This window comes from Antechinus flavipes, chromosome 3, assembly GCF_016432865.1.
Source record: "Antechinus flavipes isolate AdamAnt ecotype Samford, QLD, Australia chromosome 3, AdamAnt_v2, whole genome shotgun sequence".
Taxonomy (NCBI): domain Eukaryota; kingdom Metazoa; phylum Chordata; class Mammalia; order Dasyuromorphia; family Dasyuridae; genus Antechinus; species Antechinus flavipes.
In genome coordinates, this window is record NC_067400.1 from 610,505,213 (window position 1) to 610,532,452 (window position 27,240).

Genomic DNA, 27,240 nt, shown 5'->3' on the forward strand with positions numbered 1-27,240 from the left:
AATATGAAACTGAGTGGGAGAGAATGGCAGATAAGCTCCTCAGAGGAACTCACAATTAGTAGAAAGGGAGTACCCCATGAGGCTGGGCACACCCTTAGCTGGCAGGCTGGATCCTGGAAGGGTTAGTTAGTGTGAGGAGAAGAAGTGGGGCTGGAAGCACAGTGGAGATGGGGGAGATACCATGAGTCATGAGGAAGGGGAAAGACTGGACAGAGTTAATGGTGGATTGACCCGAAGGAAGGAAACGGTTATGGGGTGGCCCATGGGGAGATTTTATAGGGAAAATTTAACCTCAGGGACATGACTGGGGTTTCTGACAGGGTCTGGCAAGGCAAGACCGCTCCAGACTCTACAGAGGGGGGTTTCAGGGGTTTCAGACTGGACCATTTCCCCAAGGGTGGGACCATGGAGCTAAACTGATCACCACCAGAGCCTTCTGCCTGCTTGCCTCAGGGATCAATTCTTTGCTTTCTCTTGGTCCAAAACACCACTCAGGAGCTCACCCATGATTCCCTGTAATAATTGTTCAGTGAGAACATCCTCCTTCTTCCATATCCCAGTCAGTTCCCTCTCTCGCCCACCACCTCAGCCCGGGAACTTTGGGGCCCAGAGACTGGGACAGGGCCAGCCCCTCTGCCCTTTGACCTCGGCAGCATGGGGAGGGAAAGCGTTTAGAGGCAGAGCCAGAGAGGAGCTTCCCAGTACCTTGTCTAAGGGCCCTCCTCCTGTCTGGGAGCCTCGGTCTTGCCCCCAGACTAAGGCTGGTGCCAGCCGCTGGTCCGTGTAATGTGTGGGGAGGCTCCATGGAGGTGGGAGCAGTTTTGCCTCCTCTTTAGGTCCCCTCCCGCCTCCATCCAGCCATAGCCATTGAATGGCAGGAGTCTGGGGGTGGGGTCCATCCCCCAGTGTGGGGGACAGCTTCAAGACCTCTCCTTGGAGGTCCTGGAGGATTTGGGGGTCAGTGGTCACTCCAGCCTTGAGGCATTAGACTGAGCCTAATGGAAGGTGTATGTTGACATCTCCCCTGAGTGCCTAAGCTCTGTGTCACTGTTAGGCCCTGAGGGGCTGGGAGGAGTGGATCCAGTGTGAGGGGGTGGGGAGGTGGAGGTAGGGAGGAGGACCAAGATCCCAGAGCAGGAGCCTCTCCAGAAGGTATGGGGAAGCAATAGCCGGTTCTCTGTTCCACCCTGTCTCTGGGTCAATGAGAGCACCCTAGAAGAATGGGAGCCCTGGCCAGGGAGGCAATAGCATGGAAATGTCGGGAGGTGGGAATGACTCCAGATAAGGGAGTGTGCTTGGAGCAAACAACTCCTAGGGCCCAGGATTCTCCCAGCAGGCCTCTCTCTCCACCCCCCCTCCCCCCGCCCTCTTTCCTTTCTTGCCCTTCCCCTTCCCTCTCCTTTCCTCTCTTCCCCTCCCCCTCCTCTTCCATTCTTCCTCCTCCTCTTCCATTCCTCCTCCACTCTCCTTCCTCTTCTATTCCTCTTCTCCTTCCCATTCCCTCCTCCTTTCTTCCCCTCCTCCCTCCTTTCCTCTTCCCCTCCCCTCTTCCCCTTCTCCCCTCTTCCCCTCCCCCCCTTTTGATTCCTAACTCAAGGACCAAAGCAAGCACATTGCTTTCTGGTTGCCTTCTGCCAGTCTTTCTGGCTTAGTTTAAGGTGAAGAGATGGGGAAGCCTGGGAGAACTAGAGAGAATGTGGAAGGGACTGGGGCCTGAGGTGGTGGGGCCAGGAGAACTTGGAGATGCTGGGATTCAGAAGAGTCCTGACTCTGGGTCAGAGGTCCTGGGTTCAAATCCTCTTCCTGAGTCCACCTGGGTGACACCCATTTTTTCTGGACCCCAGTTTCCTCTTCTGTACAGCAAAGGGCTTGGACAAGGATCATGGACCTAGAAGAGAAGGGCCCCTCAAAGCCATCACATCAAGCTCCCTCACTTTCTCATTTTACAGATGAGGATGTTGACATCTGCCTGCCCAAGTAGTCATCAGAGGCAGAATCTGAGCCAGCTGGGTGGTGCAGTGGGCAGAACACTAGGCCTGGAATCAGGAAGTCCTGAGTTCAAATATGGCCTCAGACACTAATTGGCTGTGTGACTCTGGGCAAGTCACTTCACCCTGTCTGCCTCAGTTTCCCTATCTGTAAAATGAGCTGGAGAAGGAAATGACCACCTATTCCAGTATTTCTGCCAAAAAGAAACCCAACTGAGGTCATGAGACAGGGACAGGACTGAAAAATGCCTCAACAGCTTCTTATTCTGTCCCTCCTGGCTCTGAATCTCTGAGCTCTCTGGCTCTCCAGGCCTTCATGGAGGTTTTATTGGTTGATTCTCTCAATCCCTATTGTTTTTGTCCCTCTATTGCTCCCAAGTACGGGGAAGACCTCCCAGTCTGACAGGAATTCCTCTGGCCTGGAGGACAGTTACCCTGAGTCTTTACATGCTCCTCATCAAAGAGGGACGACCCCATAATTCCTCAGCGATGTCCCGTCTCGGACTCCAGGCCCCTGTCAGGCCCGAGCCCAGATCCGTGGCTGAGAACAGGCATTTGATGGCGTTCAGGGCTTCAGGGTTGTGTGGAGGAGCTGCGGGGGTGGAGAGGTGGGCTGGGCAGGGAGTCTGAGTTACCAAAGACAAGATGGTTGTTGTTTGTCCGTCACTATGAGAACCCGGGCACCAGGAGGGATCCCATGACATGCAAATGAATTGGATTTAAGGGAGGGAGGGGGTGCAGGGTTACCTCTCTCACTTTCCCCTCCAGAGCCTTCTGGGGCCAGTGGCAAGACACAGATCAGGAGGACTGGGGATGGCCCAGGATGCAATGGGAGACCCGGGCCTTTTTAAGGTAGGACCTACCTCAGACCTCAGTGTGACCGAGGCAACACCCATTCAGTGTTTAAGGTGAGGTGAGAACTGGGACAAAGACTTAGTCAAGAAAGTTTTAACAACAAATGAAGGAATGAACCTGGGAGGGGAAGACCCTCGGGGTTTCTGGCCCAAGCAGAAAGGACTGCTGCTTGCATTCGATCTGAGCCAATCCGGACCCCACAACGACCCAGAGGGGCTTGGCCTGGGACCCATTGGTGGCCAAGGAGAATCCCAGCGATTTGGGCTTAAGGCAGTGGGATGCCTGATTCAGAGACTGAAAAGTGATCCCTGGGACAAACTAAAGCTTTAACTCCCTTCTTCAACATCATCTTTTGGTTCCATTTTTCATGCTCTTACCACTTTCATTGAAACTGGAGCAAAGAGAGAAAACGGAACTTGGCCGCTGACTAAATAGGATCAGGGGCTCCGCAGAGGCAGGGGCAAGGGCTGAGCTCGTTCCCTTTATGTCTCCTTCTCCTTTGACTTGGGGGTCTCTTAAGGCCGGGCAGGGGCCGTGGGTCTCACTCTTCAGACAGGAGAGTCCAGCCCAAAGCCACGTACTAAACCTCTATAACTACACCTATGCATATGTGTGTATGGGGGCCACTAAGGGGCCCCATCGTGCACAGAGCACTGGGTCTGGAGGGAGAAAGGGGTGTCTTCCTGAGTTCAAATATAGCCTCAGACATTTCTTAGCTGGCTGGCCCTAGGCAAGTCCCTTCACCCTGCCTGCCTCAGTTTCCTCATCTGTAAAATGAACTGGAGAAGGAAATGGCAAGCCACTCCAGAATCTCTGCCAAGAAAACTCCAAATGGGACCATGGATAATTGAGCATAGCTGAGAATGATTGTATATAGATATAGGTGTCTGTGGTGTGTGCGTGTATTATATATGTGTATATACATACATACATACATATATATACACACACACATGCACATATAAGTTTAAATCTGTTCTCAGACATTTACTAGCTATGTGATCCTAGACAAGTCACATTTTTCCCTCATCTGGCCTCAGTTTCCCCAAATGTAAAATGAACTGGAGAAGGAAATGGCAAACCACCAAGAGAACCCCAAATTGAGTCACTAAAAGGCAGACGTGGCTGAAATGACCAACCCACACCCACAAACACTGACACACACATATGTGGAGGGAGATTATATACCCAGTGAGGGAAGGCGATCGGTGGGAGCAGGCCGAGCAAGAAAGGCCATGGGATCCTAAGCTCCATCCAAGACCGAAAGGGCCTCCAGAGCCTCATTTCACAGCCCTGAGCAGAAGTGGGGAAGGATGCTGCCCGTGTCCAGAGCCGGCTAGGGCTTGGCAGGCCTCCGGACCAGGGCTGCCAGAGGCCCCGGACAAGAGGGCAAAGGGCCCAGAGAGCTCGGTGTTCGGCCCTCCCTCGGCACTCTGGGTCCGCCCTGGGGCAGAGAGGTTTGGAGCCCTGACATTACAGGGAATGCAAGGTGTGATGTGATTCCAACAAGGGGCTGACCGCAGCTGGGAGGGAAAAACAACCATTTCCCAGCATCCGCGTGTGCACACGCACTCACAGAGATACTCGCCTGCACCCCGAGCACTCGCTTCTACCCGCAGCAGCCAGAGGCCCTCACAGCCCCATCCCTGGATGCAGTGGGCTTTCTAGAGCCCCAAAACTGGGGTGCCAAAATGCATCAGGCTTTCTAAAGCCCCAAAACTGGGGTGCCAAAATGTACCAGGCTTTCTAGAGCCCCCACACTGGGGTGCCAAAATGTACCAGGCTTTCTAGAGCCCCCACACTGGGGTGCCAAAATGTACCAGGTTTTCTAGAGCTCCCACACTGGGGTGCCAAAATGTACCAGGCTTTCTAGAACCCCAAAACTGGGGTACCAAAATGTACCAGGCTTTCTAGAGCCCCCACACTGGGGGTGCCAAAATGTACCAGGCTTTCTAGAGCCCCAAAATTGGGGTGCCAAAATGTAACCGGCTTTCTAGAGCCCCCACACTGGGGTGCTAAAATTTACCAGGCTTTCTAGAACCCCCACACTGGGGTGCCAAAATGTACCACTTGGATTGGTTCTCTGGAGGATCTCGGGACCAGCCAGTCCTTGGTCTCAGTGGAGGAGTGAAGAAGGCAGGAGACCATGAGGCTGGTCAAGGATGGAGTCCCTTTATTTCAAGTCCTCTCAACCCCTACATACCTTAGTACAATTACATCACTGCACACACTGAGCATGTGCTAACCATAAGCCTCCTGCTATTTATTGATATGTAAATGCCTCTAACTGTAAGTATCCCTTGCTTCAAGTAGAGCACAGGTGGTCACCACTCCCTGATGTCTCAGGAAGGGGGAGAGCCCCGAAGGGGGATGGGGGCCAAACCAGACCTTGTCAGCAGGTTCCCTCTGGGCTGAAGGGGCTTGTTCCCCCCACTATCTGCAGTTCCCTACACCTGGAACTCTGGGTTTGAAGGCCAAAGAGAAATTAGCCGAGCTGGGGAGAGGGCGGGGGAACTCTGGATGCTGTGAGATCTCCAAGTTCTAGATTTCTCATCATACAATTCCAGATGTTCCCTTCTTTATCTATTAAATGATGGTGTTGGACTGGAAAACCTTTGAGGTCCTTTTAGCTTCAAATCTGCGATTGGGGATGAATGAGGGGATATGTGGAAAGCCCTCAGCACATAGTAAGTGCTACATAAATGGGAGTTGATATTATTATTTGTCCATTATTTTGTTCTTGCAAGGGCAGAAAATGGGCAAGATGGATGATGCAGATAGAGAGATAGCTTGGGATAGTGGCTCGAATCCCGGCCTTGTAGCCAAGAAGCCCTGGATTTCAATGCTGTCTCTGATATATATTAGTTGTATTTTTAAATATATCTTGACTTCAGTTTTTTTCTTCTGTAAAATGGGATAACAAAAGTGCCTACTTCCCTGGGCTGTTGTGAGAATCAGCTAGGACCAGAGGCATAAGCTTAGAACTGGAAGCAGCCTGAGGGGCATCAGCCCATCCCCTTCATTTGGCAGAGGAGGAAACCAAGGCAAGAGGCTAAACAGCTTGTCCAGGTTCACACAGGCAATGTCAGAGACTGTTTCAGACTCTGGGCTATTTCCACTGCACACGAAGGCCCGGAAAGGGCTTTGCAAACTTTGAAATTATAGGAAAACACTAACTATTATAGTAATATAATAGAATACTATATGTGCAGATACTGCTTCCTTCCTTGCATCCTTGCTTCCTTCTTCCTTCCTTGCACTAATGATCCAGTTGGGGGGGGGGATTCCACACACTTCTGCCTTTACCTCCCCCACCCCCCAATCCAAATGGCTTCCAAGCCTGGTCATTTCTGCCTCCTCAACACCTTTCTTATCTGCCCTCTTCTCATTCAGGGCCACATCACCCCTCAAATGGAGCATGTGGTCTTCTTGCCTCTGGTGCCCGCCCTCTCCCATCCACCCTCCCCATAGCTCCCCAAATAATTATATTCCTGAAGCACAGGCCTGACCATGTCACTCCTTCCTCAATAAACCCCAGGAGTCCCTAAGAATATCAATAAGCTAATGTTTGCATATATATGTGTGTGTGTGTATATCTGTGTGTACATATGTATGTATATCTGTGTGCATATATGTATGTATCTGTGTGTATATGTATGTATGTGTATATATATCTATGTGTATGTACATATGTGTGTACATGTGTGTATATATGTGTGTGATTATATGTGTGTATATATGTATGTGTATGTGTGTGTACACACACACACATGTCACCTATAGGGAGTACCTCACAAATATTCTTATTCAATTTTCACAACACTGGGAGGTGGATCCTTTTTATCTCTATCTTACAGATGGGGAAACTGAGGTGCAGAGGAACGGACGTGACTTGCTGAGAGTCACACAGCTCCTAAGCCACTTGAAGGTCTGGTTGCTGCCTTTTCTCCCTGAGAAGTCCGCCCGCCCTCTTGCCTTCACTTGATAAATCCAGTATCAGAGCACACGATCATGGAAATAGAAATGGAAAAAACCAACCCCAACAAATTCAGGGAGGGAAGGTTGCAAAATCATAAGCAAATTGTTGTTTTGGCGTCTGGGAGAAATTTGAGAAGGCATCCGTCCCTTAATCCTTTGCAGAAGTGGCGGGTTCAAGGACGGGGTCATTGCCTAGAATGGCAGATTTTTTCCCAAGATATTGACTGTTTTTGTTGAATTTGTTCTTCTTTTGAAGAGCTGTTGTGAGGGGGGGACCGCTTTTCTGGAACTGTTAGTCAGCCCACATTTGAGGACCTACTCTGTGCAGGCACCGGACTGGGTGTCGGAGCTATAAAAGAGCAATATCCGTCCGGTGGCTGCCCTCAGGAAGCTTCCAGTCTAATGGGGAGACCCCGTGTGAACAATGAAGTACCAAGGAGCTGGACACAGGATGATAGGGAGCAGAGCGGCAGAGGGAGGCACATGAGTGAAGTGGGGTGGGGAAGGCCTTCCCGAGGAGGGCAAGGACACTAGAAAACAGTCTCCTAACATTGATTTTTTATTTTTTAAAGAAGTACTTGTTCCCAGAGGTGCAGGAGGGCAAGGTGGCGGGGGCGCTGGGGTCCAGTTTGTAGAGGGAAGCCGGGTGGATAATAATAATAATCAGGAATGGTGACTGCCTCCAAGCCCCGCCTTACAGCCGGGAACTCCCCCCTCTGGCCGAGCCCTTCAGAGGGCCTGCCGGGATTCCTCACCTTTCCATGCTGGCCCAGAGAGGCAGCTTGACGGCCCGGGGTCACACAGTGAGCACGCTGGGAGTGGGGACTCAAAGTCAGGTCCGAGACCGGGCTGAAGGGCTACTGATGGGCCGCGTGGGAGGGGCTGCAGCCCTGCCCTGCCCTTCCCTGGCTCCCACGCTGACCTGGCTTTTGGTCCTGGGCAGCCAGGGCCGGACCCTTGGGATCCGACTGGGGCTCCGGCTCTGGGGCCCTGGGGAGAAACTGGAGGCCGGGGAGGGAAGCAGTGATGGCCGACCTCTCCGAGGCCTCCGGCCCCCCTGCCCCCCTCCCTCCCCCGAGCGGCAGGAGGCCGCCGTGCTGAAAGGGAAAACCTTTCCCCTTGGATGCTCCCAGGCTGACCTCGGGCCCTCCGCCGGAGTGGAGGCTGATTTACGGGCTCACAGCTCACGCAGGAGCGGCGCCTGCTCCCCACAGGCCCTGGCCCCGAGCTCCCCTCCCCCCCACCAATCCCGAGCTCTTCCTCCTCACCTGCAGCCTGCCTGGGGGCGAGGTGCTGGGGAGGTCGGGGAGGAAAGGGGACACGGGAGGGGCATGGAGCTGGCCCGGAACCCCCCAGGCAGTCCTGGAGAGGGACCCAAGGGCTACACGCTGAGAGAAGTGCTGAGGGGGAAAGGGAGAGCAGGAAGAGGGGCAGGAAAGGAGGAGGAGGAGGAGGAAGAGGAGGAAGGAGAGAAGGAAAGGAGGAAGAGGAGGGAGAGGAGGAGGAGGAAAAAGAGGAAGAGGAGAAGGAAGAAGAGGGAAAGGAGGAGGAAAATATTAACCAGGAATGAATGAAATCTGCTGGGGCTTGAAGCTGGGGAGAAATGGTTCCCTGAGCCTTGGGCCAGCCCCCTCTCTAGGTCCAGGCTCCTTCCTGGACAAGGCCTGTCTTCCCCTCTGCTCCTCGGGAGAACAGCCCAGGTATTCCCCAAAGGAAGGACTAGTCTTGGGCTCCCACTGGAGGTCCCCAGGACAGGCTCCACCTCCCTTTTCCAGGTACTCTCAGGCTTCAGGGATGTGACCTCTGAAGGGCAGCAGCACATTTCCTCTGGCTCCTAGGGGCTCCCCTCTAGAAGAGGGGTCTGACTAGGGCAGGGCCAGATCTCCCCTTTCCCCCCAAGGTCAGGACTATAATCTCCCCTCAGACAGGCAAGTGCCTGAGGCTGGGAAAGGAGTCTGAGCTGAGTTGGCGCTGCTGCCTTGGGACAGTCCAGTCGCCTCCCTGGTCTGGGGGAGAGGGGGCTGTTAGGCGCTGACCTTTGCCCTCAGTCAGGGCTGGCGGTCAGGAAGGTACCCCAGACTCATTAGTCTCTCTGAGCCAGTTTATTCTGAGGATCATGGTCTGAATTCAGCTTGAAGGATGTAAACATCCGACTCCAGTCCAATAGGAAACTTCCCTTGGGAGCAGCCCCAAGCAAAGGCCCTCTGGCCTTAGGGTGACAAAGGGGGCTGGTCCTGGCTCCCTCCCTGACCTGAGGCTTGGGGGCCAGCTTGGGCAGAGGGGAGCTGGGTGATGGAGTCAGACTAGTCAGGGAGGCTGCAGCTGGAGGGAGCCTTGCAGAGCTTGAGGAGGAGGCATCTGAACACTTCCTCTCTTTATGGCTTGTTCTGTGGGATGTTTCCTACCTCGGTGTCCCCCAGAGGTGACCTTTCTTTTGCTCTTTCCTGAGCCCTCTTGAGGGCTGAGTCCTCAGCTTAGCTGATGGGTCTGGGAGATGGGGCAGAGGTTCGGGGATGCTCAGGGCCCTTCAGCCACTTACTAGGCTGCGGTCTGACTCAGTGGGCTCTGGCAGGCTTTTGTGGCACCACGGGGAGCCAACAGTCCCGTCTCGGGTCTGAGGACAGGGATGTCACCAGCCCAAACTGGGCACAGACAAGATGGGGGTGGGGCAGGGGTGCTGGTGGAAGGGACACATGGGTGGATACGCAGATATAACCATGGGTGGGCGAATGGGGAAGGGGGGAGGTAACGAGACTGGAATAATAAGACCGTCTTGGAGGAATGCGTTCTCCCGGGGAGGAAGGCAGCAGGTGAGGGATAAGGATCTCCCGAACCTCTGCACACAGCTGGGCCTGCCTCCAGCTGTGACCAGGTCTGGTCCCAAGAGCTCGGGAAGGGGAAGGGCATCCTGAGAACAGCCTGGGAGGAAAGACAGGAACAGAGGAAGGGGGCAGGGAAGCTGGTAGGGAGAGGGGAGGGCTGGGGGAGAAAAGAAATCAGAACTCTGCCTGGCCCCTGGCCCGGGAAGGGGCCTCCTCCTTTCCAGCACCCCCCCTTCCCCACCGAGGGGCATCTTGGCTCAGTGACTGGGCAGCCCTACCCTTCTCCTTGGGCCTTCATCCTGTCTGTGGGGGTCTGTGGGCTTTCCGCTCCTGCTGGGTGTCAGAGGTAGACAGCCCTGGGTTCTGGGAGGACCTCTGGAAGTTTTGAAGCGTGCGCCAGACTTAGGGAGCCTGATGCTCGGTCCCTTTCTTAGGCAAGAAGCAGGTTCTCCCTGAAACCTGGACCCCAGGGCCTCAGGGAAGCGGCCCAGCTTGCTGTGCATGCTGGGATAGAGGGGACTTTCTTTTCTGTCTGGTCCCACATCAGGGCCGTGGTGTTTGGAGAGAGTGACCAATGACTCTGGGCTAGAGTCTGCCCAGACCTGCCCCTGGAAGGGCAGGGGATGCCCAGGCTGCCCTCTATGTATCCGCTATAGAGGATCCGGACTGGCTTGTTGGGAAAACTGGAACCTTCAGGGAACTGGAACCTTCATCTTTGTGTCTGAATGTGTATGTAAAACTTGGAGTCAGGGAGGCAGAATTCTAATCCTGGGGGGCCCTGGATATGGGGCTCCAATTCTCAGTCTTGGGATCCTCATCTGTAAAATGAGTGGAGGGCCCCCAAAGTCTCTCGGTTCTAGAATGAGACCGTGGCTGTGTCTTTATCCATACAAAAGGGACTCTGGTCTAGCAGATCAGGAGCCATTGCCTGGGACTGAGCCATGTTTACAGAGTAAACACTGTCTGTGGAGGGGGAGCCCAGAGAGAGTTCTGAGACTGTCTGCCTGTGGGGAGCCAGGCCTTTTAGCTGCTGGACACGTGGGTCAGGGGTCACTGGGTCCCATGTTAGCTGGGCCAGCTGGACAGGAGATGGGGTAGGGGGCAGGGAGGTGAGCCTGCTGATCCTCCTCCTTGTTCAGCTTGTGTTCTAAGTGGGGGTACAGACCCCCAAGGGAAACTTTAAGAATTCCTTTCTGGGCGCCCTTATCTGCTGAGATTTGGTACTTACCTGTCTGTGTGCTCAGCATATTATCTATCTGCTTGTGTCCTGAGTCAGTGTACAGCCCCCCAACTGGTTAAGACAATAGAGGACCTTTAAGAGTTCCTTTCTGGGCCCCCTTATCTGCTGAGATTTGGTACTTAACTATGTCCTTAGCACATTATCTATCTGTGGGTAGGTATTATGGATGAGAGTCTGGGTGACTCTTGCGGACCCCGTCTGCCCGTCTCACTCACGTGGGTCAGTGACGTGTGGGTTTGTTCAGTGAGCGTTTCCGTGTACGTGCTTGCATCAGTGTGAGCTGGGTCTGCCCCTGTGCCCGTGTGTGTGTGTGTCACTGGGATCGGCAGGCCGGCTGTAGTCACTACTATGGGTCACTGCCTCGTCACTATTTCCTTGTGACTGTCCACATGTGGTACGCCTGTGCACGTGTCTCTGGGTGAGCGGCTGTAGCTGCCAATGTCCAGGTGCATATTTCTGTGTATGTAGCAGAGTATGCTTGACCGTGGGTCTTAACATGGAGGACATGGTCGGGGGTCTCTGGAAACCCTCTGGTCAGACCCTGTTCATGTCTATCAGAGAGTTGAGGCAGTCCAGAGGTAAATAAAAGAGTGAAAAAAGAAATTTAAAGCTCAGAACTTGGGGAGTTTCCTCATCTGCCAAATCAGTGCCATATGTAATCTAGTATGAAGGCTATCCAATGTATTATGTGGCTATGAGAGAACTTGGGATGAGGGAGAATGGAGTGAGCATTTATTAAGTGCCTACTGTGTGCCAGGCATTGTGCTAAGTACTTTCCAAGCATTATTTCATTTGATCCTCGCAATAATTCTGGGAGTAGGTGCTATTATTATTATCCCCATTTTACAATTGAGGAAACTGAGATACCCAGAAGTGAGGTAGGTCATTTTCCCAGGGTCATACAGTAAGTGTCCGAAGTTGGATTTGAACTCAGATCTCCCTGAGACCGTGCACTAGGCCTCTAGCTGCCTGATGCAAGGATGTCAGTTTGGGAAAGATGTCACCACGGCAACAGCACTGGGGTGATGATGTCATGGTGATGACTTAGTGTTGATGACATCACGGGGCAACGACAACATCATATGACATAATAAGGCACTTGTTGTCTCCATGACAACTTGTAAGCTGCTAAGACCATGGCCCCGGCTTGGACGGGCTCAGGGCATTCAGTCTCTCATGGATGGGAGAGCCCTCGATCGGCCCCAGATGGGGGTCATAGGCCAGATGCCAGTAGCCCGGCCGGCTTGTTAGCAGCAGGAGAGAGTCCACTGTGTATTAGCCAGGGTAGGTAGGAGCTGAGGGGGAGGGGGAGGCGCTCACAGCCAGACCCCCAACCTGCATCCCTATAATTTTCCCATCAGCCTCTGGCTTTCTCATTTCCCACCAGAGCAGAGGAGACGCCTGGTTTCCCTGTCCCAGAGCAGAATTCTTCTCTAATTAATTGCAAAGACCCAATTACATTCCCCTCTTGACCTTCACCCTTCTTTCTGGAAAAATAATTTCTGTGGGAGCTTTGAAAGTCGGTGCTGAGGCCTGCAGTGAGTATTTACACAGGGGGACTGTGCTAATATTGACTTAAGATGGGATCCTGTTTGTTAGGAGGGAAGGCAGGAGGTTCAGCTCTTTTCACCCCCCTTTTCTCTACTTCAGAGAGATGGCCCCCTCAGACAGGACCCGAGGCTCCCAGCAGCCCGGCCTCCATGTCTGTTCTGCATTAAATAGGAAGACCGGCCAGAATGACCCCGGCAGGGTCAGCAAGAAGTCTTAGCAATGCCGGGGAGCAGCATCAGGTGGGAGGGACCCGGAGGGCCAGTTCCCTGTCTCCGTGTCACCCTTGCCTCCACTGGCCCATCCGCTCAGTGCCTTCTTGTGATGGCATCATAGAACGGATTGTAGACTTAGAGCTGAAATGGACCTTACCCCTTACCCAGAGACCTCAGTTCAAACCTGTCATGGTACAGATGAGGAAATTGAGGCACAGAGTTTAGGTGACTTTCTCAGCTAAGGTGCGAGGTAGGATTTGACTACAATCCATCATGTTGCCCATTGTACTACCTAGTAGGTGCTTTAAAAAATACCTGTTGCTTAATTGGTTGACTAAAGTCAAGGTTTCTGGGAATTCCATGTGGTTTAGATTCTCTTGGGCTCAGCAAACAGTCAGAGCATGGACAAAGACATCTTCTTCCATCTCCCTCCTAGATTCCTCCCAAACCAACCATTTTGCCTAGGAATCTCCTCCTTCAAAGCTGTGCTTTTGGATAGGGGCCTGGACCTGGCTTCAGGAAGAACTGAGGTCAAATGCCGATTCAGTCACTTACTAGCTGGGTGACCCTGGACAAGTAACTGTACCTCAGCTTCATCAACTGATAAATAGAAATAGTAATAGCAAATAACAACCAGGATTTTTGTCAGGATCAAATAAGATAATATTTGTAAAGTACTTAGCATAGCACATGGTGTATATAATTGGTGCTTAATAAGTGCTTATTCCCTTCTTCCCCTTCCCTGGGTTCTATCCTCTCAAAAACTCCATGGTGCCATAGATTTCACCAATCCCTTAGTCTCTGTCCTGAGATGTTCTTCCCCTTGACCTCTGCCTCCTGGAATCCCCTTGTCTCCTTCCAAATTCAGGTACCACTTCCTCCATAAAGTCTTCCTGCTCCCCTCCCCAGCTACTTCCTCCCTCCCCAAACCATCTTGAATTCAGAATCTTATCTAGACTATATATCCTGATGTTTCTAGGTTTTCACTCCTTCTTCAAATGCAGGCTTCTTGAGGGCTTTGTCATATTCCCAGCACACTTCCTGGTACACAGTAGGGGCTTAATAAATGCTTGGTGATTGAAAATGGCAGTAATTCTGAAGCAATCAACCAGCATTTATCAAGTGGTAGGCACTGTATGAAGCCTTTAAGAATACAAAGAAAGGGGGAAAAAATCCAATTCTTACCTTTAAGGAACTGCCATTCTAAAGGGAGATAAAGCAAACAATAACGTACGTGTAAGATATACACATAGAGCAGGACAACTGTATACATAGATTGCATTTAATGTATACTTTAACATATTTAACATGTATTGGACTACCTGCCATCTAGAGAAGGGGGGGGGGAGGAGGGGAAAAATTGGAACAGAAAGTTTGGCAAGGGTCAGTGTTGAAAAATTACCCATGAATATGTTCTGTCAATAAAAAGCTATACTAATAATATATATAAAAAAGATATATACGCAGGCTAAAGTGGAGCAATAAAGGGAAGGCGTTCATTAAGGAGGGACTGGCAAAGGTATCTTACCGAGAGGTGAATTTTGGCTGAGACTTTAAAAAGTTAATTTGTTTTCCCTCCAGTTACATGTAAAGACAATCTCCAACATTCATTTTCCAAAAATTGCGAGTTGCAAATTTTCTCTGTCCCTCTCTCACCTCCTCCATTCCTGAGACGCTAAGCAATTTGATATAGGTTATACGTGTTCAATCATGCAAAACATATTACCATATTAGTCATGTTGTGAAAGAAGACAGACACAAAGGAAAAAAAAACAGAAAAAATACAGAAAGTGAAAAATTGTATCCTTTGATCTGCATTCAAAGTGCATCATCTGTTGTTTTTTTTTTTTTTTTCTGGAGGTGGATAGCAATTTTTTTTTTATCATGAGTCCTTTGGAACTGTCTTGGATTACTGTTTTGCTGGAGAATTAAGTCATTATTTAATCTGCTGTTGCTGCGTGCCATGTTCCCCTGGTTCTGCTCACTTAACTTTGCATCGATTCGTGGAAGTCTTTCCAGGTATTTTTCTCAAGTCCAGCTCTAACTCTACGATTCTACCCATGTGACTTTGGACAAGGTCCGGGGTCTCGGTGACGCAGTGAGTGAAGGCTGCGAGATGCTCTATATACGTGATCTCATTCTAGTCTCTCAACAACTTTGGATGGTAGATGCTATTTATTAATATCCCCATTTTATAGATGAGAAGACTTTCCTTCTGTTAACAAAAAGAACGTAGAATTGGACACTTATGGATAGGAACTTTCTGGGGAAAATCCTTATGAAAGAAGCAGAGATATTGACGGGGTCACGGCAATGTATTTTCCCAGCTGGCACTGCAGGGTTGGGTCCCCAGAGGATGACCACTGTCATAGGTTACAAAAGTATAGTCTGTGGTTCTTTATTCCGAAAACTATAGTTCAAGAGCCCCCACCAATAAACTTAGCTTTAATAGTCAGCCGGTTGATTATTTTGCTCAAAGCAAAGGCATTGACTAAAATAACATAGTAACAAAACTAGCTACACGATACCTTCTCCTCCCATGAATCTGAGGTTCCATGGCAAGAGTGGGCTCAAACTCAGATGGAGAGTAAGGCCCCAGTTTCCCTTGTTGTCTCATCCTTCTCCTGCCTCGACTATTTGAGTGAATTGATTAGATTGGATCCTTGAGTCTGCTCCTCTCTTGTTTTTTCCTGTAATCATATCTTGGCCTGGGAGATTGGTCGGGGAGCAACATCCTCTACCCTCCATAGTAATAACTGATTTTTACACAATGCTCCGAGATTTACAAAGCACTTAACAGTTATGGCTTTATTCTAGCTTAATAATAGCTCTTCTAGGTAGCTGCTAACATCATCCCCCTTTTAGAGATGAGGAAACTGAGACCAACAGAGAAGTTAGGTCACTTGCTTAAAATCATACATGGCAGCACTTGGATTGAAATTCTGACCCTTTGTGTCTCGATTCAGCCCTCGTGCCCTCGTAATCATGCCATTTATGGCTTGGGTACACATCAAGGCTGGGCTTGTGTGAAATCTGTTTTTTAAGTATCCCCTCACAGCCAGAGTGGGTTCTGCTTCCTCTTCTCATCTGACCGTACGGACTATTGATGAATTGGGGAAATAAGACATTTGTTTGTGTTTCCATGTTTTATAAGTTTTTCTTTCATAGAGGGAGAGCCAGAGGCAGCCCCCCTGCCCTTGCAAGGAAGAAGACCCTTCCCTAGGGATATCTATTCTGCTTACCAAGAGAATCTGCTCCCAGTTTCATCGTGGATCCTTATGGAAGGACTGGCTCATCCACCCCTTGGTCTCTGGGCCTGCCTGGGAATTCCTTTCCTTATCTGTATGATGAGGAGGTTGGATAGATGATCTTTGAGGTCAGTTCTGGTCAATATCTGTGAGTCTATAGTCTCTTCTATAGTCTCTTCTTTCATCCTCCTCTTCCTCTTCTCTTTTTCCTTCTCTTCTTGCTCTGCCTTTGTATGATTCTGACCCATGGTGACTCTTCCCAGTTCAGAGACCACTAGAAGTGATCCAACACCTCTCCCCTCCCACCACATACACTGCCTTCCCATTACCTAATATTCCTGTCTTTTTTGATCTCTTTCCTTTTTTCCTCAGCTGTGGTCTGGGGAGATAAGTCACAGAACCCCAGAATGGCGGAGTTGGAAGGAACCTCGGCTTCTCGGCAGAGATCTGGCCAATCCGTTCCACAACCTGATCAGCACCCGCCCCAGTACTCAATACCCCAATCGGTGGTCCTTGCTTGAGATCCTCTTCGGCCATGGAGAGCCCCTTCTCTCATCACTCTGAGAAGTTTGGCTTACGTAGAGCCGAAACCCACATCTCGGTAGCAGCCCTTCACTGCTCCTAGCGGGGCTAAGCAGAACGAATCAAATGCTTTTTCCACACAGCAGCCCTTCCGATATTGGAAGACACTGCTCGTGTCTCTCCTGAGGAGGCTTTTCCTCAAACGAAATCTCACGACCTAGTTCTTTCCCTGTTTTCTATGGCAAGATACGCAGAGGCCCTTCCACATCCTGGTTGCCTTGCCCTGGGCGCTCTCTAGATTATTGGCAACAGCCCTAAAACGTGGTGCCCAGGATGGAACATGGCACTTCAGAGAACTTCTGGTCAGGGTAACAGATTGGGAGATCCCATGATCTGGACCACTGAAACTTGATTCTAGCCAATCTGGAATCTGGGACTTCCTCGGTCCCCAAAGGCCTCTCAGAGATCAATGGGTAGAGGGTGGGTGGGGGATAGGGGATGGGTGGGGTAGGAATGTGGGCACAGGATGAGTCAGGAGAAACGGAGCACTAAGCGTTCCTCCCCCCTCTACCTGCCAACCCCGACCCAAAGAACAACAACCTTTGTTTGTGAACCTGGAAGGGGTAAATGAATGGGGGAGGGAAGGTGCAGAGGGAGAGAAGGTGGGGGAAGGAGGGAGAAGAGAGACAGATGTAAAGGAGAGAGGAAAAGGGGGGATGAAAGGACAGAGAGATAGAGACAGAGACTGACAGAGAGGCAGACAGACAAGCAGAAACAGGCATAGAGGAGGAAGAAGAGAAGGAGAAAGAGGAAGAAGAGGAAGAGGAAGAAAAAGATGAGGAGAAGGAGGAGAAAGAGAAAGAGGAAGAGGAGGAAGAGAAAGAAGAAGAAGAGGAGGGGAGGAAAAAAGAAGGAGGAAGAGGAGGAGGAGGAGGAAGAAGAGGAGGAAGAGAAAGAAGAAGAGGAGGAGGAGGAGAAAGAGGAAGAGGAACAAGAAGGAAGGAAGGCGAGACAGAGACAGAGAGAAGGGAGAGGGAGGGGGAAAGAGAAAGGCTCTTGGAGAAGATGCTTGGGCTAGAGAAGAAAGAAATATGTGTATAAGAGGTATTCATTTCAAAAATTGTGTTCAGTGGGTCAAGCCAGCTCCTGGAGAGGCTGGGGTTCTCTTGACAACTTGAGCTCAGAAGCTCAAAGCTGTGGAGGGTATAAGTATGGTGGGTCACCTGGCATCAGAATTGTCTTAGGCTATCTAAGGAGGGTCACACACCCCAAGTCATGTTGGGGGCAGGTCAAACTCCCCAAGCTATCAGAGGTAAAGTCAGGCTGTAAGTGACCATTGTACTTCCAGCCTGAGTAAAAAAGGGAGACTGAGTCTCGTACTGCAAATTCCCCCCGAGCCCGCCAAAGTTTGAGAGGAATGAGTTTGGGGATGGGTGGGAGACCAACAAATCCACAGATAAATACATTCAAAGTAAGAGGAAGAATTCTGTGGAGATGGGGAGCTCCCAAATGGAGGTCAGCACCTTTTCTCTAACTTTTAGTCAGGGGAGCTACTATGTCTAATAAGCTGATGAGGCAGGGGGAACAGGAGTCAGTGAGAGAAGGGCTTTAAATGACAAACAAATGACTTTGTCTCAGATTCTGGAGGCCAAAGTGTGCTGCCATGGGTTGATGGTTGGAAATAAAGATGGATGGATAGATGGCTACTTGGGTTTTAGATGAATGCGTTTAAGAATAGATGGATAGATAGTTGGCTAGATAGAGATAGGTGGATGGATGGATAGACAGACAGACAGAGGTCTAACAGGTCTATCATAGTACCTTTGAACAGGGCTCTCTAGAATACTGGGAAAAGTATCTCAGAACCAAGTGGTCTCTTTTCTGGACTTGTTCAAGCTAGGGGTCCTCCAAATCAAGGATTTGTAGGCTCTTTGGGAGAAAAGGGCATCCCTTGTGCCTGTGAGGTCTCCAGTCTATAACTAATTCATATGAAAAATATTGTAGAGTAGAGTATTCTCCCCCCATCCTTTGATTAATGGAAGTCCTGAATGGGAAGGCTTCAGGGATTTAACACCCATTAGAGGGTTTCTCCTGATAGGGGGTGACCATGATGGAATGGGGAATGATGGCGATGGTGCTGATGATGATGGAGGCAGTAATGAAGATGGCTCTGAGGGTGATGATAATGGCGGTGGTACTGAAAACGGTGACAAGGGTGTTGGTGAGGATGGGGCTGACAGCAGTTGTCATGGCGGTGGTAAGTCGATGGCGGCGATGAAAAAGGCCACAGTGATGGAATGATGGTGATGAGGATGGTGATGAAGACAGAACAATGGTGATTACAGCAGTAATAACAATAATACTATTGCTGATGGCGAAGATGATGATGATGATGATGGCGAAGGGGGCAGCGTTCTGGCATTGTGCTGCCAGATTCAAATTGTGTGGGGAGGAGGAAAAGCCAGATTTCTTGAGAGCCCAGAAAAAGAGGGATCTGGGTCAGGAAGGGACAAAAGAGCTGGATGAGATGTGGCTCCTCTGAGATCCTGTGACAGACCTGGACTCAGTCTCTCCCGGGCATGTCTCCATCCAGCTGCACCTACGAGTGTGCCCTGGTTTGGGATGAGGTGAAGAGGAGCTCAGCTACCCCAGCCCCAGGAAGGAGGCCCCACGCCTGCCGATGTTGGCAGCAGCAAAGGCAGGGAGGCTGGCATTCCAGCTCCTGCTCCAACATTAGGAGCAGGCAGCCAGCTCCTGTACTCACACCTGCCCAACATCTGGGAACAGCATCTCAGTTACCCTTCCAACTTGGACAGCTGGGCTTTCAGTCTCGTTCATCAAGCTCAAAACAGGCATCCAGAAGCCACCAGGGGCTTTTCAGGGCTGGGGGGAGGTGGAGGACAAGTGCCCCACTTTCCATAAGTGTCACTGACTCTGGGAGGACCGCCACCTAAACGCACGTCCCCCTCCTCCTGGCCGGATCTAGCCCAGAGGTCTTCACTTGAATCACGACCATGGCGTAGACATGTGCCAGAGATGACCCTGACCATCCATGGGCCCGAGTCCTAGATCCTGGGCCCCGGGGTCGAGGCTTAACAAACAGGTGATGTGAACTCACCTCCGGGGCATTTTCTGGTAACTGTGGTATGAACATCTTGGCCAAGTCTTCCAGCTTGCTGGCTCTGTCTTTTCCCACTGGGAAGCTTCCCTCCCTCTAGCCCCAGTGTTGTTCCTTTCCCAGTTCCAGCATTTCTAGCATCTGGTATAGTTCTCCATGCCAAAGAAACCTGGGCCCCATAGTTCCCTGCCTCTTTCTCCATCCAGGTCAAGGGAAGTTGGGGCCAGAGGTCCCGTTTTTTTGCCAAAGATTGGCCAGTCAATTCTCGCTCATAATCATCTGCTAACTAAAAATGGCCCATCCTTCCTTTGCCAAATAAGTCCCCACTGCACCGAGGACAGATTTCAGGTCAGGCTGAGGGTCCCAATTTCCTTTTCTGTAAAATGAAAGAATTGGTCTTCTCATACTCCATTTAACTCTGTCTATGATTTTATGATCCCAAAGATGCTAAGGTCTTTGGCCCTTCAGACACCTAAAGTGGGAACTGAGAAAGCCCTGGATTTTGAGTTAGAATCAATCAATCAATAAGCACTTATTAAGTACCTACTCTGTGCCAGGCACAATGCTAAGTACCAGGGATACAAAAAAGACAAAATCAGCTCCTGCCTTCAAGGAGTTTATAGTTTAATTGAGGAGGCAATATAACCAAACTTAAATAACAACATCCATTCTGAACCTGAGGCCATGTCTGGGGCTCTGGTCCTCTCCCAATAAGGGTTCAATTCTAAGCTCATGAATAAGCAAATTCGTTTCTGGGAGAACCTGACTTCTAAAGAAAGGAGTCTGGCTCTTTTTTTTCTCTGTCTTTAACTCTCTGATTTCCCCATCCAGGAGCTCAAGGAAAGTTACTGAAAGCTTAGGTTTGCCTCAAGCCTAGAGTCTCTCCCAAAGAGAGTAGAAAACTACTGTGCACCACATAGATTAGTTGTGGGACAGCTCTTTTTTGCTTCCATTACAAAAGAAATGCTTAAAACATATCAAGATTTATTGAAAAGACTTGAAACATGAAACAGTAATTTATAGCTGCCATGATACTCTCTTGGGATTATGGAGCACATAGTGAGACCAAGAATTAGATAAATCTTCCTCATTGGGAGGTTACTACCCGAAATATGGAGCACATAGTGAGACCAAGAATTATTAGATATAATCACCTTCACTTGGAACTCTTTGTAAATTCAGATGGCTCGCTCCATCACAAATCTATTGGAATTGTCCTAAATCTTCTCATCAGAATTGATCCTCACATAATCTAGTTGTTTCTGTGTACAATGATCTCCTGGTTCTCCTCACTTCACTCGGCATCATGTAAGTCTCTCCAGGTCTTTCTGAGGTCATCCTGCTGATCATTTCTTACAGAACAATAATATTCCATAATATCCATATACCATAACTCATTCAGCCATTCTCCAACACATCCACTCAGTTTCCAGTTCCTTGAGACCTGCTACTTTGGAAAAAGCTCTCAGGGGAAGGTCACCAGGATGGTGACTGATATTCATGTCATATGAGTGTGAGTTGAAGCAACTGGAGAAGAGAAGACTTAGTGGAATATGATAGTTGTCTTCAATTGCTGGAAAGGCGGTCATATAGAAAGATGATTAGCTTAATTTTGCTTGGCCCCAGAGATAGAACTGGGTCGAAGTTGTGAAGTGGCAGATTCAGGCTTAATGTAAGGAAATATTTCCTAAATATGGAAGGAGCTGCCTTGGAAAATCATAATGACTCATTCTGGAGAGTGCTAGGCCCAGAATTTGGGAAACCTGAGTTTAGATCCTGCCTTAGACATTCAGCCACATTATGACTCTGGACAAGTCACTTTACCTCTGTCTGCCTCAATTTCATCTTTAACATGGGGGCAATAATAACATCTACCTCATAGGGCTGTGTGAAGCTCAAATAAGATAATATTTGTAAAGCACTTACCACAATGTTTAGCACATAGTAGGTATTTAATAAATGATTTTTCCTTTCCCCTTCCCTTTAACTGGGTCCCAGATTTAGAACTGAAAGGAAACTAAGAGATTATCAATACAATCTTCTCGTTTTACCAATGAAAAAAGAGTATTAGGTGAAATGATTTACCTATTGGTAACTGGAAGAGCTAAGACTTGAAGTTCAAACTCTGATGACCAATTGTTTGAATTTTTCACCATTGTACTCTGCCTTTTCCTAGTGAGTTTTATATTACAAAATGTAATTGATAGTGCCCTCTCTAAGTTGGAGTGCCATCCCCACTCCCAATTTAGCACTCACAGGTTAGATCCCTAAAAAAAGTAGCCTCTCCAAAGTTCAAGATATTCAGAGGGTCTTCACTCCTTAAAAAAATAGTTCACTAACCTCCATCAGTGAGTTTGCCTTTAATAGTCAGCCAGTAAACATAACTAGCTAAAAAGGTATTTACTGAGAAGGCACAATAAGGACAATTTAAACTCCATAAATCTAAGACATATGTTTCCATGACGTACAATGTCAATGAGAAGCTTTGGGAGATGACATATATAGAGTACACCAGTAGAAGGTCACACGAAGTGGGGAGGGGGAAGAGATATATGATCCAAACTATTCACACTTCTTGTAATTCAGGGCTCCAATGATCTTATAAAAAATTTTATTTTGTATGAATGGATGTCCATCAATTGGAGAATGGTTGAGTAAATTGTGGTATATGAATGTTTTGGAATATTATTGTTCTGTAAGGAATGACCAGTAGGATGAATACAGAAAGGACTGGCGAGACTTACATGAACTGATGCTGAGTGAAATGAGCAGAACCAGCTCATTATATACCTCAACAATGATACTGTATGAGGATGTATTCTGATGGAAGTGGATCTCTTTGATAAAGAGAAGATCTAATTCAGTTCCAATTGATCAAGGATGGACAGAAGCAGCTACACCCAAAGAAAGAACACTGGGAAATGAATATAAACTGTTTGCATTTTTGTTTTTCTTCCCGGGTTATTTCTACCTTCTGAATCCAATTCTCCCTGTGCAACAAGAGAACTGTTCAGTTCTGCACACATATATTGTATTCTAGGATATACTGTAACCTATTCAACATGTGAAGGATTGCTTGCCATCTGGGGGAGGGGGTAGATGGAGGGAGGGGAAAAATTGGAACAGAAGTGAGGGCAAGGGATAATGCTGTAAAAATTACCCTGGCATGGGCTCTAGCAATAAAAACTTATTTAAAAAAATTTTTTTTATTTTGTGAGGCAATTGGGGTTAAGTGATTGGTCTAAGGTCATATAGCTAGGAAGTATTAAATGTATGATGCCAAATTTAAACTCAGATCCTCCAGACTCCAGGGCTGGTGCTCTATCCATTGCACCACCTAGGGGTCCCTCTAATGGTTATTTATTTTTCATGGTGTCCAAATGCTATTTCCTCTGGGTACAGCATATGCTGGGCAGGTCATGTAAATGAACGCCCTTATCTTGTTTCTCTCTATAATTTGACTCTTAATGAACGTGGCTATTTTTCTTTCAAATTTTATAAGTTTTTCCTGTCTTATATCTTGACTGGCTATCCCTTCACCTTATTGGGTGCAATGTCTCTCTTTTTATTATTATTAAAGCCTTTTATTTTCAAAAACTATGCACGGATAATTTTTCAACACTGATCCTTGCATAGTCTTGTGTTCCAAATTTTCTCCTCCTTCCTCCCACCCCCTCCCCTAGATGTCAAGCAATCCAATATATTTTAAACATGTTAAAATATATGTTAAGTCCAATATATGTAAACATATTGTACAATTTTGTTGCACAAGAAAAATCAGATCAAAGAGGAAAGAAAATGAATAAGAAAACAAAATGCAAACCACCAACAACAAAAAGAGTGAAAATGCTTATGTTATGATCCATATTCAGTTCCCACAGTCCTCTTTTTGGGTGCAGATGCCTCTCTTTATCACAAGATCGTTGAAACTGACCTCAATCATCTCATTATTGGAAAGAGCCACGTCCATCAGAATTGATCGGCATATAATAATATTGTCGTTTCCATGTACAATGTTCTCCTGATTCTACCCCATTTAGTATCAGTTCCTGTAAGTCTCTCTAGGTTTTTCCAAAATCATCCTGCTTATCATTTCTTACAGAACAATAATATTTCATAACATTCATACATCATATATTATCCAGCCATTCTCCAACTAATGGACAATCAGTTTCCAGTTTCTTGCCACTATGAAAAGGGTTGCCACAAACATTGTTGGTGCAATGTCTCTTAAATGGATAAGTAATTCCACTGGAAAATACTATGTGGGAATGGGGGAGGGATAAAAGAAATCCCCTTAGAAACAGATTCCCCTAAGAGTCAGATTCTTTTTCCATTGCTAGATCTCTTTATGGCAAAAGATCACATATCACAATTAGATCCTGCTCATTTTCAAAAAAAGGTGACTTTTGCTGGCAATTCAGTTGAAGAATGGCTAAATAAGTTCTAAGATATGAATGTAATGGAATATTTTTGTTCTATAAGAAATGATGAGCAGGCTGATTTCAAAAAGCCTGGAAGAATTACACGAACTGATGCTGAGCGAAGTGAGCAGAACCAAGAGAACATTATATACAGTAACAACAAGATGATGTGATGATCACCTGTGATGGACTTGGCTCTTCTCAACAATGACCTTATCCAAGACAATTCCAATAAACTTGTGATAGAAAATGCCATCTGCATCCAGAGGGAGAACTTTGGAAACTGAATATGGTTCAAAGCATAGTATTTTTCACCCCCCCTTTTTTTTTTTTTTTGGTTATTGTTTGCTTGTTTTGTTTTGTTTTTTTTTTTTCTTTCTCTTTTTTCCCCTTTGATCTGATTTTTCTTGTGCAGCATAACAAATATAGAAATATATTTGGAAAAATCACACATGTTTAATCTTTTTTTAAAAAAGAGTGAATGTTTTGGTTTATAAGAAATTACAAAAAGCACGGGTGATCCTTCAGACAGTCAATGGCCAGACATTCTCTAATTCCTTCAAATTTGCCTGAAGAATTTCTTCACACCTCATAAAATGGAAACTTAATATATATACAAACACACACGTATAACATATACATGCATAATACATATATACACACCCATATACACATCCACATTTACAAATATACACAGACAGATATATGCATATATACATAATAAATGTGTATGCACATAAACACATGTATGTATATATATTGTTTGTATATATATCTATGTGGTATACGTATATGTTTTAGTGTTTTGTTTGCAATCATAGCACTTTTTTGTCTCTTGCTACTTGCCTCTTATCTTCTGTAATTTTATCGTCTGGGCTGGGTGGAAATGAACCGATGAAGGATCCCTGATCGATCTCCTCTATGAATTCCTTCAAGAGAAAATTGGATGACCAACTGGGATGATGTAGGGGGCATTTTAATTCAGGAGATGATTGGTCTAGAGGCTGCTGAGGTCCCTTCTCACTCTGAGATGATGTCATTCATCTCCTCCTGGCCCAGCTAGGCTCCCTGGGTTTGTCAGACACTGAGCCTGGGAGGTAGGAGGTGAAACCCATCAATCCATCAGCAGGTAATTTAGTGAACCTACAAGCAAGGGCCCAAGGCCCTGAAAGAAGAGACGATTCTTATCCCAAGGATTAAGCAGGAATTTTATTCCGGTGTAGATCCTTGTCTCAAAAGACCTCAAGACCACAGCGCACCCCACAACTGATGCCAATGGGCATCGAGTGCATTACACACGCAGGCTGCCATCTAGAGGCCAAAGTCAATGTCAGGTAGAAACTGGATTCTGATAAATGAATTACAGGCAGCCCAACTTAGTGCCTGATTCTGTCTGGCTCTGCTTAAAAGCAGTATGTTAGTTAGCTGGCCCAGTAGAACCTTCGATATAAAAGTTTTCCTGATTCTCATCTATCCTAATCCCTTCTATTCAATTCCTCACCAAAATTTTCTCTTTTACTTTATTTATGCACATGTCATTTTCAATTGTAAGCTTCTCGATGGTAGGAACCATTTCTTCTTTTTCTTTATGTCTTTATATCATCAGGGGGCACCTGGAGTACTGGGAGTCACTAAATAAATATTAATATCAAAGACTTGTATAGGGCTGGGTTTAAATCTAGTTTCAGACATTTAATAGCTGTTTGACCCTGGACAAGTCACTTAAGACTGGAGAAGGAAATGGTAAACCCTCTGATATCTTTGCCAAGAAAACCACACAGACAATGTGCTTGAATAGCTGGACTGTAATACAACAAAATGGTTTGTATAATGCATTAAGGTTTGCAAAGCATTGTATATATTCTTATCTTATTTGATACAATTCTGTGAGATAGATATTATCCCCATTTTACAAATAAGGAAAATGAAGCTCGGAGGGTCAACAACTTGCCCAGGAGTACACAGCTTATGATTTGAATTCAGGTCTTCACTCCACATTTATTGCTCTATCCATTACATCACCCAGCTGCCTTTGCTTGTTGATTGGAAAATTGATTGATGAAGCTCAAAACTGCCCCTACACTAATTTCTCTCCAATAGTCCTTATTTTTGACTAGCCAGAGCCAGCCAGTTCGTTATTCTCTAAATGAGAAGCTGTGTAACAGTGGATGAAGTGCTCAGTATGCAATGAGGCACTTCTGGATCCCCCTGCATTGGACCCTTACTGGTTCCGTAACTTCTGAGCCTCGGCTAATTTCTTAAGACTTAATTACTGAGTTTTAGGTAGGCTGCAAGTCAGTCTCTCATTAAAAGGTCATGGCAACCCTTTGCAGTGAGGAGGAGGATAGTTTCATGATCCCCATATGATTTCTAGCTGTAAGGAACCTTATAAAATAGTTTCTCTATTTCCCTAACCAGGTCAGTCCTAAGTGATAATAGGCTCCATTTGCTTTTCTTGGATTCATCTAGGTCCTTCCCTCTGGACTCCACAAGGTTTAATTCACAGGCTGAGGCTTCATTAAGGTAGGCACAGAGCCCATCACCGGGACAATGATGATCCTGCTTTGCTCTCCTCCGCCCAGCCACAGCTCAATTGTTGTATCCGGTTTTGAGGGGAAGAGGGGGAGAGTTTGGGGAGATTGTTGACAAACTGGAGCTCCTATATGGGAGGGGAGAGCAGAGAAACGAGAACTGGAGACACCTGAACGTATGGAGACAGGTTAGCCTGGATAATATTTGGGGAGAGGAGATCTTCAGGCTCCCTTTTGTCAGTACTCGTCCATTCATCTATCCATTCATCCATTCACTCATTCACCGATTTACTCATTTATCTACTTATCCATACATGCATCCATCTACTCATTTAATTATCCCAGGTATCACCTAAGTATCTATCCACTCACATGCTCGTCCATTCATCCAACTAACCACTCACCCTCCCATCCATCCACTCATCTAGCCATCTCTTCTACTACTCATCCATTCATTCACCCATTCATTTGTCCACCCACCCATTCATTTATTCATTCATTTACTCATCCATCCGTGCATTCATCTACTCACCTAGCTGTCCATTCACTCACCTACTCACACACTCATTCATTAATCCAACCACTCATCCACTCATTTAGCCATCCATCCACCCACTCCTCCAACAAGCTAGCCACTCATTCAGTTTGCAAAGGAAAGCCTACTGACTCTGAAGGAAGGCTCAAACCCCAGTTCCACTGCTCACTGCTCTTCTAGAGAGGTTCTTAGGCAGAAGCAAGATGACCACTTGTG